The 13,783-nt window shown below is 38.7% G+C and overlaps 1 protein-coding gene across 49 annotated transcripts in view; it reads left to right on the top strand.

Moving 5' to 3' along the window:
- The window catches only part of FOXP1 (forkhead box P1), a 562,577-nt gene that overhangs the window by 384,694 nt on the left and 164,100 nt on the right, over window positions 1-13,783 (top strand). The window contains exon 1 of one of the 49 annotated variants that reach the window (XM_075938638.1): window positions 4,619-10,172. The exons of 46 other annotated variants lie outside the window; for them this stretch is intronic. The gene's annotated coding sequence lies outside the window, so the exon portion shown is untranslated. Of the gene's footprint in view, window positions 1-4,618; window positions 10,209-13,783 lie in introns of those variants that run through there. 2 more of the 49 variants (XM_075938637.1, XM_075938636.1) reach the window with 2 other exon arrangements.

Genomic DNA, 13,783 nt, shown 5'->3' with positions numbered 1-13,783 from the left:
GGCAGGGTGTCTGGCTGGGGAGGGTACAGGAGCAGGGTGGGGTCTGGGTGTCTGGCCGGGGGGGGAGGAGGAAGGGTGTCTGGCCGGGGAGAGGGTGTTCCTCCAAGAGGGAGGGGGCAGGAGCAGGCTGGGGGCAGGGTGTCTGTCCAGGGGGAGAGGGCAGGAGCAGGTTGGGGGTGCGTGAGGCACTGGGAGTGCAGGATCTGAGCATGAGGGGCTGGGGAGGGTACTTACTACTTTTCATACTGTGTGCTGCTTCTAGGCACCGGAGGCTTTCGACATCCCTCTAGTGGGGAAGCTGTCTCTACCTGCTTCCGGTCACTCTGCGTTGCCCCAGCCTCCTCAGGGTCAGAAGGGGAAGCAGTGGCCATGGCTCAGGGTTCCCCCCCGGTCCTTCCTCGGGAGCTGCCCTGGGCTCCCCTGTAGTAGGGCCAGGGGACAGCAGTGGCAGCCGCCTCCGGCCCTGCTTCTACTCCCGGGTCCTGGGCTCTAATGCTAACTGTAGCTGCCTGCCTTGGGCCAAGCACTTGGGCCACTGCCTGCCTGGCTCTTCAGCCTTGGGCACTTCTCCTCCCTCCCCCCCCAAGATTACAGCACCGGCTTCCTTGGTGGGAGGATAAAGCCCCAAGGCTCCACACCAGATCCAGCTTGGGGGGAAGCGCGCTGCTCCCCTTCCCACAGCAGTGTGTATGTGCTTCACTGCAAGTTGGATCTGGCGCATTATGATGTCACTCTGTCTTCGCACAGGAAAATTAGAGAGAGAGAGAGAGAGCTGTGCCCGAGAACTTTGCAAGTACGTTTCACCTTTCAAGTAAACGATTTGTGCTATATTCTGGGTCTTGTTAGCTGTTAGTTTTGTTGAGTAAGACTGGCTCTGAAGTGCAGAGAAGCAGTGAGTGGAGAAAGACATAGCATTCCTTTCCAGGAAAGAATAAAACTTCTGTTATCTGGTTTTAGCCATTCATGATATTCATGGCACTATGCAGCTCACAACATGGGCAAACCAGCATAATAAAATATTTGGTTTTAATCTGTCTTGAATACTCAATATTTTGTGTATGTTTATGAAGGTTAATCATTAATAGCACATGTTGTTAATAAGTAGACGTCTTGAGCCAGCTTCTGAGACCTGTTAGTTAGTGCATGAATTTTCTAATTGATGACAATACTTGTAACATGCCTAATTATGAAGTCGTGTTCAAATCAAACTTTGAATAGCTGAAGAATTCCCCTCTCCCCTTATGTCAGTGGCAGACATATATCATTCCAGTGCTTTTCCTTTCTGATTTTTGTCCATAAATATTCATTGGGTCGTCTTTTCTGAAACATTTATTTGTACTGAATTTCACCGCAGAAGTTTGGGTGCATGCCTTTTTTCAGTTTTACAAAATCAACACAAACTGCTGAAATGGTGACAGCCTCTCAAGTTGTTGCACCACTTTGTCGTACTCCAGGTGAAGTACGTGAAAGTGATTATAGGTAATAAATATCTTTTTTTTAACTTATTGCAGAGGCAGTTTTTTTCCCCTGTTAATGATGGTAATTTGACTTGGTTGAAGGATTGCAGTTCTTAAGAATTAATGCCGCAATCCAATTCAAAGATTTAAAGAGATCTAAGATTTTTCACAGGTCGTGTGCTAGTGAATGTGCTCCTATCACATAGCAGCTAATGGACTTGAACAACAGTCTGTCATTTGCTGTTACCTCAGTGTATAGCAGCTTTGCCCTTGATAACAAGTATACTTTCCTAGCAGAGCAGGTTATTTAGTACTGTGGTATATTTGTAACACTTTTAAGAGATAGTATCCTATTTCTAACAGCCGTTATGACTGTATAAAGTGAGGTTACCTTTCTGACTTTCTTAATTACGAGTTTGAATCCTAATATGCTGTAAACTAAGGTGTTTTGTACTCTAGTAGCTGCCTTCTAATTCTTTCTTCTTTTTTTTTCAAATATGGCTTAATATATACATTTCATTTTCACTATAGGTACACACAGGTTAATTACCTAAATACAAAAGTAACATGCCTTCCTCCCCGTAAGTTCCCATTATTTTTAGGGGGGCATTGTTACCTTTTAACAGTGTTTAGTAATGGCTTATTTGTAAATGATGTTAGAAATGCTCTAATTTCTTGATCCTATTATGTCCCTGGGTATTAAAAATCCTATTTTAAGGTAATTAGAAGGATTCTCTTCCATTTAAATGTGTGTTCTCCAGACAGTGTCACTCTATACTTTGCACATAAGAACCTTTGTTCTTTAATTAGAAAAAAGACTAGAGCTCATTAATTGTGGATACCAAGTGATGCCTGCTCAAATGGGTGAAGCAATAATACAGTTGAAATAAAGATTGAGCCTACCTTGAAAAATTCTTATATTTAGTATTGATAAGTGATACATACTCTTGATTAGGGTACAAATTCCAGTGAATCATATTAAGACTTGTATTGAAAGCTCTCTCTTTAGGAGATGGAATCCCAGTCAGATACAATAAATAAGGCATGAATTGTACTGGTACAGTGTCTGCCATTCTAAAAAGTCAGCATTTGTGAACAGTCGTCACACAACGATATCTGAGATACCATGATTTTCCCCTGTACTTAGCAAAAGGAAATAATTGTGATAACTGTGTGATAACTGAATGGTTTTGATCATGACCTTATGGAGTCAGATTGCGATGAAAATAATATTTTAATTGCTTGCTTGCAAACAGGATGTCTTGTAAATGTTTTAATACTTTATACAAGTTTATTTTGGAGTATGAAGACATGTGTACTGTGTCCTTTAGCTTTTTAACATCTCACTTGCATCCCCTAGGGAAGAAAACGCAAGAACTTTGAAAGCTAAAATACAGTGCTGTTTACAGAAAGATACATAGGTATATGATGGCCGTAGACCTGGGTACTGGTGGTCCTTCCAAATATTCAGCAGGTATTGCTTAAATTTCAGGCTTCTATAGATTTGGAGTGAACTTCTAGTTTTATTCGTAAGAGCAATTCTGAAAGAGAGCAGAAGCTTATGGGAGCTGATCATTTGGATTTTTTTCACATCAGGGGCCAAGTACTTGTATTTCTCTTGCTTCACGCATATAATATTACCCTTTCACTCAAATAGGGATCATATAAATTAGAGATGTAACAGGCTGATTAGATCATGTATCCTTTCACTCTGCCATTTGCAGAAGTAGCAGTGTGACATCAATGTCTTCTTAGATGATGAGCTTTCGTGGGCCAGACCCACTTTCTCATCATCTAATAAACCATCTTGTTAGTCTTTAAAGTGCTACATTGTCCTGCATTTTGCTTCAACTACCCCAGACTAACACGGCTACATTTCTATCACTATCAATGTCTTCTGCATCCATACAGTCACAGTAGATGCTGCCATCCTACCACATGTCTATGGGACAGAACTTGTACCATGGTTTACAGCACAGTTGAAGCCAGGTGCCCAGGTGCTGCCAAATTTTATGCTTTAATATTTGCATACATTTAACATTCTGATTTTTGCAAGTATTCCTGAGAAGTTTCAAAAGATGAATCAAGCAGTGTGGGAAATAACTTGAAAAGTAATCAGCTATTAGAAGGGTGAACAATTCTTTTGAGGAACGTCTGGTGGACCCTGTTCAGTTTCATCTTTTATCTCCTGCTGGCCTTTTCAGCTCCTCAGCTCAGACTTTTCCTTAAGCATCTGCCTTTTTCTCCTACCTTCCCACCCCATTTCTATCCCCTCCACCTTCTTCTCACTTTGGGCACTAAATAAGGATACAATTTTCTAATGCTAATGGAAATTCTTATTCACAAAACAGAGTGTTTCAAAAGTGAAGAATAGGAGATCTGCCATGTAGAAGTATGGGTTTGTCTTCTGTTTTAATAACGTTATGAATCAGAAGTGGTGACTTGTGCTGGGGGAAGGACTCTTCACTCGAATGTACTGCTTTCTAGCCTGGTCTGGCTGGAAAATGTGTTTTTTTTTTTTTTGGTTTTTTTTTGTAACTGTCTATGTTGTACAGCTCTCCGTGAGAAAGAAAAATAGTTTTTTAAAATGTAAAAAAACCTGTTCTTCAATTGGCTATGCAAAAATCTTATTACTATATTTATTCCAAACCTGCACACATAATGTTCAGTCAAGGAGAAAACAGCAAAAAACAGTTGTTGATGGACTTAGCAGAGAACTGGATTAAATAAGCATTAGTCTACTGAAGCTGATTACAGGAATATGAAAATGCAGTATCTTAATGGTACATATTTTCATGTGGCAGCTCAGTTGCCTTTCATTTTGCAGCTAATATGTCTATTCTTATGAGTCATTTACTTCTTTAATTACCTTTTGCAGGCAAGGCACCATGGTATATTAATGTGAATGATTTTTACTGCCAGTTTATCATACAATGCCCCAGAAGTTGAAAGGCGTAATTGACTTGGAAGAGCAGCTCATGAAGGAAACAATATTTAGTTGACAGTTTTCCTTGTACTCTCTGTTGACGTTTATGAGTTTACACTATGCTAAAGGAGTAATAAACACAATTTTCTTTCAATAACAGGAAAGAGTAGCTTCTAAACTACATTTGTGAAAAACAGATTTGTTCATTTCTTGAATAATATAAAATAATGTGTTTCCAGTGTGAAGACACACACAAAATTGTCAATTGAATTAAACTTCAGAAGGTGCATTTATAACTAACCTGAGAGTATTAGAAGATATTAGTATGTATATGAATCAGATCAATCTAATGAATATTTAAATTATATACTGATTTGGAGAAATCCTTTTCAAATCTGGAGTGTTAGTTATTTGGTGGCCTCTTCAATGGGAAAGTTCGAAGACAGTGTGCAAGTCTGTTTGCATAGGAGGGAAAATGCTAGTCTAAGAGCTCTTGCTAATGAAATCCTAATTCACAGTTTACTTGGGTAACTTCCCTTAACTTTCCCCAGATTATAAGCTTGTGAAAAATTGAAAACACAGGATTGCAATCTGTCAAAGTCTGAGTTGCTTCTGGAATGATACCTTTATTGAATTGACCTTGTCAAATAGCAAATTCTCTTTTAATACTTCCAAGGGATCATACAAAAAGTCTGATTAATCATGTCATCCACTTTAATTAATTTAAAGGCACACTTAGGGCTAGCTTTAAGCTTCCACATTTCCAGTCTTCGTATATTGATGCAAACTCTTCTCTCCTTGGCTTGGAGAGAGTTAAACTTTTCACAGTTTTTTGTGATTGTTTGCAGTTCAGCCCTGTGCAACATAATGAAAGTTTTCGAGCCATCTGTTGTTAAGCTGGCGGTGAGCAAGGCCAGTATATCCAAACAAAGTGCTGGCCTGCTGTAAACTGAACCTGTCAGTTTAGCATAGCTTTGTTGACCTCACCAATGTGCAGGGCAGCCTGTGGTACCAGGCGCTGGCTGTGTATATAGCTTAGAAGGGAACTACTTGGGGGAGGGGGGGAGGGACACCATGTTTACTTTTTCCACTTAGTGTTCCTCCCACAGGCTTGAACTAGTTTATACTAAATCTTTAAATTGACATTGTGTTTCTTCCCAATTCTGAACCTTTTTTGGTTACCAAAAAGGAGGAAAAAAAATCCCCCATTGCTGGCATTTTGAACTTTTCAAAAAAAGACTTCAGAGACGGAAAGATGTGCGTGTCTCTGACAGATACGGCCACAATATCATAGCTTGCTTTCTAGGCTGCTATGGTCACCTTTGCTGTGCATTGTTTAAGACCAGTTACTCATTTGTTTCAGCGTTTTGGGACAAGGTGGAGCATAGTAAGTAAGCAATGAGTGCTCTTGTGTGTTTTGTCTTAACACGAAACGGACATTTCATCCAACAATGTCTGGAACTGGCCTCCTTTCCATTTTTTTCAGTTTTGTTGTGGTGGGTTTGTTTCCACTATCTGATATTTCAGATTCTAAGACTTGTCTGACCAAAATCCCAAGGATCAAAGCTGGAAATGGCTGGAACATTCATGCTTTTTTTTTTCTTTCATTTAATATGTCAAGCTTGCCTGATTTTTGCATTTCACCCTCTTTCTCAGTGTACTTGTATCTTTCCTAGTCTCCTTGTTCCTCAAATTTTCTTCCCCTTTTTTTCTTCCTGAGTGAATGTTTATATATATAGTTTTTGTCTAGGAGACAGTATATGACATTTTACCATACATTTTAATCCATGGTAAACAATTTGTGACTGTTTAAAGGGTTGGCAACAAATCTCACTGTGACTGAGACAGGAAAATAAGTGTTCCCTATTTCTAATGTTTGCTTTTTGGACTCCACCTCCAGTAAATACCTTTGTGCTTTGACCTCTGCCAGAAGTCTACTTTATTTTCTATACTTCTGGCATACTTATTGTTTGTGTTTTGGCCTCTTTCAAGTACATTTTAGTGACCCAACAACAGCTTTGGAAAGCAGTCTTGTTTTCTGTGACCCAAATGCTGCAGTACTTCATAAGTAAACGTTTTTCTTGCATTAAGACCTACATAATTTTGGCTTTGTTGTGTATACAAAACATCTCTCTTGTGCAGTTATATAGTCCACCCTATTACATCCATTATTAAATATATTGCAGCCAGTCAGTAACTTCAAATGGTATATATCATATGTAGGGGAAGCTCCTCAGTATTTCACTGAAAGTAAAGGAAGAACAAATAAAAGTCATTAAAATCAGTTTTTTATCTTTATTTTTAAACATACAAGAGAGTTGAATTCCACAGTAAAGGGTATAATATACACTGGCCCAGTCTCCCAATAAATGATGTTTCAGGTTACATTCTGTGTCATATGTTTTAGATGCAAGAAGTCTATCAGTGGTGAAAAACATTCAGTTTAAAATTCAAATAACTGCACTTACTAGGAAATCCCATACAACCCTAATCTGTTTGTAAGGTGACTGACACAAAGTGCTTTTTGTTTTAAGGTAAAAGAAAATATAGCCGGGATAGGGTTTCTGGTATAAATGTCAGGTGTAATGCAATGTGTGTTCACTAAAGAAGTTGAGGAGATAACCTTGGCATTTAGGGCATTGCCTTTTACAAAATGAAATTGTATTTTGTTTTTAAAAAGTAGGACTACATTAAGAGGTCACCTATTAGCTGTGTTTTTGCTGGCTGTCTGAAACTCAGCTCTACTGTCTATTAAACTCAAACCACTATGTAAACATTCCTGTGTTGTTCCTGGTCTCTACAATGGCCAAGGGGATCAGGTTTCACCTGCCTGCACATCTTCAAGCAATTAGAGCAATTAGCTTGAAGCCATTTCACATTCAAGGTCTGCTGTGACATTCAAGTCCAGAAGAAATCTGGAGGGAGGGGGGGAAACTTCAGAATATAGAATGGACACTTTTCAAAACACATGAATAAATAATTCACTTGTTTTTTGTATTTACAGCCACTGAAGCATGCCGTTGTAGGGCTTCTGAACAGTTATGCAAAGTTGTTGTTACCAAAAAAGCATTTTAACTTGATAATGAAGTCCTGCCTATGTATTGGTGTGGGTAGGGGGGAGGAATATCAACTTAACTTCCAAAGATAATTTATGTGATATGATGTTGTCCTGGTAATATTTATTGACCTCACTCGCATGTAGAACACCTTTTTTTATTATTATTATTTACGTGGGGATTTATATTTGATGGTAATATTGTCAAACTGCACTCATTCAGGTAAATGTATCAGTTACATTGACATTCAGCACTGAGTTTAGTGATTCTAGCAGTAAGTCTTCAAAGCTGCTATTTTTTAAAAGGTTGGAGCAGATTAGTGGTGACCTTAAAAGATTAAACTAGTACAGTTTAAAGATAAATAATCAGCCTTTAGCACATTAGATAGCTACATAAGCATGACAGAAGGTGACTTTCTTCCAACAGTTCTAGAATCCAGGAAGCATTTTTACATTTGTAACTTGGCTACACAGGCAGCGCTTCACAGAAAGCAAGACATAAACTGATTACAACACTTCAAATTGGTTAATGCAGTTTTAAATCCACAGTTTTCCTGTTGGTTTATTATGCAGAAGAAGGTAATTTTAAAAGCTATGCCCATTGCAAAAGAAGATCTTTCTTTTCTGTCCCAGAGGGTGTTCTTAATCAGAACTAACCGCAGGCTAAATTATAATGTGGAATTCTGCTGCCCTTTAACCTACTGCCTGCTCATTTGGTGTTTGCTAACAAGCAGCTCTCAGTACAAAATTGTTTGAGAATTACTTTTTTCCTTATATTTGCTGACTTCAATTAAAAGAAGCAGCTTATTGGAGGTGGGGAAGTTAAAATATATAGATTTCCTGGGAAAGTTTTAGCAATAGTTTTCTTACAAGTCATCCCCATTACTTAGCTATAGACTAAGTGGTGCACACAGTTCAATTTCAATAAAAATTCTATCATGAGCTAATATTTCTGTAGTGATGGGGAGGAAGAGAGTTTAATGCCAGGCTAGTAACTAGCCACTTCTAGAATGTTCAGACATGTGCATCCTAAAAGAATGGAAGAGCAAGATTACTCATCCCTTGAAGATTTGATTTCCATCAGTACATCTCTAATTCTACCTGTTACATTATATAGGGGCAAGCATGGATAACTAGACCATATTATAAACTGATATTTTGAATGAGGAAGTAAAGGCGGCATGGTGGACTTTTTATTTTATGTTCAGAAATATTTACTTAAAATGCACATTTGGCAAATTAATTGGCAAACATAAGGTGAGAATTAGTGAGTTATTAAAAGACTCATTGCACAATGCCCATTTTCTCCTTAAGTTTACATACTGTAGCGGAAACATTGTGGTACTTAACTTAGAAAGGAGATGATGCCTCTGTAAAGCAGATCTTTCCATTTTTTTCCTAGCCTCGTCTTCTGTTTCTATGATCTGCCTTTTGAACTGTTTTTGTGGCTGATCAGTTCCACCTAATATGTCTCTTGATTTCTGCTATTGTAATACTCAGACGACATGCTGTTCTCTTCATTTTTATAAGCTTTAGATGCTCCTGCCTGTCATACTCTGGCGGTTTATCTTCAGCGTCTGGATTTGCTTTCAGACTTGCATGTCTATCAAGCTGCTGTTGCTTTGAATGTGAGATCAAAAGAAGATGAATTCCAGTAAAAAATTTCCTTGTATGAAGAAAAGATTGGGGCCTATGTAAACATCCCACTGACAGCTCCCAATGAGTTATTTTAGCAGAGCATTAGCACCCAGAATGACAGACAGTCCAAGACTACATGCTAAATAACAAATCAGTCCCTTCAACGCAGCTCATTGCCACAACAGCAATACATTTTCTAAAGGAATCCTGTTCCATCTTTTTTTTTTTTTTTTTTTTTATTGAATATGGCTGTTCGACTGTTCATCTCTTTACAAGCTGCCTGAGAGTGCCAGCCCTAGTTTACTTTTCTTGACAATATCTGTATCATGTCACCAGCATGACAGAAGACAGGACTTTGATAATTGGGGTGAGAGACAGTCAGTGAGTCATCCTGAGTTAAATAGGTAGTTTGTTTTAGTGAATGAAAGGCAAAGGTACAGAAGAAAAAGCATCTGCTAGAATACCGAATGCATATTCCTAAGATGTTAGAGCCCAAGAGCTGCGGCAGGGGTGGTGTTTGTTGTTGGTTTTTAACATATGAAGCAGTTTGAAAAATAGCTATGAAGTCTGACCAACCCTAAAAGACAATTTTAGACACAAAATTCGGCACTGCAGAAAGTAGCAGTCTAGCAAACTATACCTAGATATGAATTTGCCTCTGCTGAATTCAGATGAACTGAATTTTTGCTGCTGTTTGGTTTAGTTCGGGGCAGACTTCATTCTGTATGTTTCTGTGTATAGACAGGGTGCTTTTCATAATGCAGAATTAATAGATTTTTTTTGTGATTGTTAAATACAACTTTGAAATTACCTGCAAGCTCCTGCTGATCTTTCAACTTTGCAAGTGAAGAATTACTTAAGGAATTCTTGTGGTTTCTTTGTCATTTAATAAAAGCAGACGTTGCTACTGTGGAGGCAAACCTCCCGTTGTTGCCTACAAAGGGCAGTGCTCCAGTGTGTTTTCCCTTCAGTGTGCGCTTCGGCTGCACAGCACTTCCTGTTTATTCAAACATCTTTTTACCATTCTTCAACCCCCGCTTCACAGAAACAGCCAGAACACATCTACAGCAAGAAGACGGAAATCTAAAGACAGACAGTAAGAGCTTACTCTGTTAAACTCTTCATTTTCTCTGTAAGTGTTCAGAGAAAAGAAACATGTAGCTGGGGTTGAACTTTTAACTTGCGATCTTCCTCTGTGGAGGCATTCTTGCAGTGTAAGAAAATTTCTTAGCCTAGGTTTTTAGAGCAAAATAAGATGATTCAGTTTGTTTACTGCCTTGTTGGCCACCATCGGGAATTTTTTTTAACAGATTTTTTAAGGAAATCTGGCTAGTTTTAACTCCTGGTTTGGTGCACTGTCGCTTTGAAATGTATCTCTGGAGCATATGCAGTTGTGTGGTCACTAGCCTTATGTGGACTGACTTTAGCCTAAAATCGATGTATGCTCTTTATGTTTTGCGTGTTTTCCTAACATCTTCACAAGTAAAAGAAAGTAAAGACGGCAATGTTTGTACTCAGAAAGCGAGAGGCTTAGAGTCTGTGTCTGCAGAAATGTGTCTTTGTGTCATCCCCCAAATCGTTTGCTCTGTCACCATTTGTGAACCAGTCTTGCTAATATTTGTACCAATTTCATGCTAATAAAAATCGGGCTGCTGAAACAAGCATGGCTATTATCTCATTCATATGACTGTTGTTTAGACTGGTGATACTTCAAAAAGAAAAGGGAAGCCATGCTCACTTTTGGTGACGGTTGTTAACTTTCATGTTAGGGGCTTTTTTCTCCAGAGCTTCAGTGTTAATGATGAGGGTATCTGTGCATCTCAGCACTTTTTCAAAGGTAGCATTGATTCTCTTGTGTAATCTGTGTTTATAACATGTATGTGTATCCTTTTTGTTCAGCTCACTTGCTTAATAAACTATTCAACGTTTCCTTGATATTCTCCCCCCTCCCTTGAAAGTCCACCAAAATAAATAAGTAACTTTTTATGTGATCATTCATATACTGGCTATAAAACATAAGAGGAAATGGAAAATATGTAGCCTGACCTATGGAGAAAATCCATCCTCACTGAGGCATTTTCTGCCTTTGTGAGGTCCTAATACACTTTAAAATTTTAAACTGTAAACTCCCATCTTCCTGGAAAAGAGAGCGAGTGAGCGAGAAGAAATCGAGCTGTGTATTCAGCCAAACCACAAGTATAACAAACCTATTTTTAAAATATATTGCTAGGCTGGCTTTTTAATGTTCAGAAGTTGTTCTACTTTGCAGGGAAAAAATGGTGTTTGTGACTGCCTTAAGGACAATTTGTTTAACAGTAGGAGTAATTGCATGGGGAAAATGGAAAGAGTGACTGAAGTTATTTACTCAGATGTTAGTGTAGGTGTGGGGCAGAAAACTCACTGTGGGAACAGTGGGGCTGCTTTTCTTGGTATCTTAGTCTATTTGATGACCATCAAATTTCCCAGCTCGCTGGTTTTGTTTTTTCTGGATGGCATGTTTGATTATTTATCAGAAGGGAAAGGGAGTAGCTGAAGCAAATAAACATGTGACCAAGCTGTGTTTTGTTTTCCACCCAGAAGGCCGTGCCCTTTAACAGATATACAGAAAATAATAAGCGTATTATTTTATGATAAAAGGAAATTGTGTGTGTCATTTTTTTAGCAAGTCTCTTAACCCTTTGTGGTCTGTGGCCTCCACCTTCTAAAAGCTGCACCTGGCAGTTAATCCTTTTCTTCTTTTGTTTGTTTGTTTGTTGTTGTTTTGGGGGGGGGGGGGTTGTCAGTGAAATGTTACTACAGCTAATTTGTTCAACCTTTTGGATTTGGTAGATTTTTTTATAGTTATTTCTGCTTCAGCATCTCGTAGACTTTTTTTTTTCATTATAGTTAGGTGGTTAATTAGATCAGAACAACTTGCAATTTTGTGGAATATGGATGTTGACTTTCGAGCAAAATATTGACAGCTCTATTAGCTGTCCTGATATTGCTTCAACGACTGCCACAGTGTGGAATTATACCAGTAATAAATCCATTTCAGACACTCCCTCTCTAACACAATTCTTAATACTATCCTGGACAGTATGTGGCTTCTAATCAGTGTGTAAAAGAATGTTAAATCTATATTCTATTGGGGGGGGGGGGGAACTATAAGCTAAATCACTGTTGAGAAATAAAATGAGGGGTTGTCTGATTGCTGGGAAGCAGTTGAGTGTTTTAAGGTGCTTTTACTGGATTTAAAGGAAACACGTAAGCTTGACCGTGTTATACTTGGGTACAATTCAGAGAGGGTGGGAGGAGTTGTGTTACTCCTGCCTTGCAACCTGGGGTACCTCACAATGCCTGACTGAAATAATTCTTATCTGGGCCACATACCAACAGCTTTCCAGCATGCAAGTCACACCTTGAGTGTCTGTGTGTAACTGCAGCTTCCCAGCTGCAACGTGGCTCTCACCAGCCTGGGTCATACTGCTTGGTGACCACAACGCAACCAGCCCTCACTTTTCCCCCAGAAATGTTTGTTCTATATTGCCCAACCTTCTCCTGGACAGTGCAAATATTGTAAATCTATTATTCCTTGAAGGGGATAATATACAATTTCATAATCTTTTTCAGTACGTCTGCACGGCAGGTCTATTTCGGGATACTGAAGGTATTCCAAAATAGCTACCCCACGTCTTTTGAATGTGCCCACTATTTTGAGATTTATTTCAGCATCCCTGTAACTGGCTAAGGGATGTTGCTGTGTAGATGCGCCAAATTTCAATATACATTATTTCAAAATTTTGTTGAAATAAGATACGCAATTTGCATATCATATTTTGAGTTTAGGGTGCTGTATAGACACACCCTTATAGAATTACCCAGACATTTCATTTTAAACACGTTTATTAACTACAAAGAGAGAGCTTTTCAGTGAGTACAAACAATGAGGCATAAAAGTCAGAAATGGTTACAAGAAAAATAAAGATAAAATGCTTTCTTGTGCCTACCTTAACAAACTGTATTAGATTCAAGCAAAATTTCTCACGATATGCTGCCAGCAAGATTGACCAAACTCTTCGACTCAGGACTCCCACCTTCTCCTGAATCCAGTGAATGTTTTTATCTGTCATCATAGGTGTAATACTAGACACAGATGGAGTGGGATGTGTTTGGGGAGTTTGCCTCTGCTTTTTATAGTTTCTGTGTCTTTTGCAAAATATTTCTGGCTGGAAGCTCAGAGACAGAGTCTGTGTGGAAGGATGTTCAGTGCTGTCTTTTCCCACCTGTTTAAGTTTCCTTTTGTTTTCCTTTCTTGATTCATGACTGCTTACTGCTTAAATGCAAAGTGAGGCAAATGTACACTTTTTTGTTCAAAACAGGCCTGTTTGAAGTTGCTACTATGCGAGCATCAAACCTCACACAGGGAACTCATATTACATCATGTACAGTGTTGCTACACATATTTTATCAGGACAATACTGACCAGTAAATTATGAGTTTACAAGTAATGTGTAGGGAGTGAATTCATGGGTTTATTCTGTGTCACTGACATTTGTGTGAAGGGAAACTGAGATGCAGTTTGTTTCACATTGTGCAGGTAGGTATAAATTTAATAGACTGACTTGCTTTCAGAATCTCTCTTTGTCTCTTAGAATTGCATGTCAGTTCATGTGTTTATTCGCTCCCCTCGTCTTTAATACTAAGTGACTTGCTACTGTACCTTAG

Source organism: Pelodiscus sinensis, chromosome 11 (assembly GCF_049634645.1).
Source record: "Pelodiscus sinensis isolate JC-2024 chromosome 11, ASM4963464v1, whole genome shotgun sequence".
NCBI lineage: Eukaryota > Metazoa > Chordata > Testudines > Trionychidae > Pelodiscus > Pelodiscus sinensis.
This window is presented reverse-complemented; position numbering and strand designations above follow the sequence as displayed.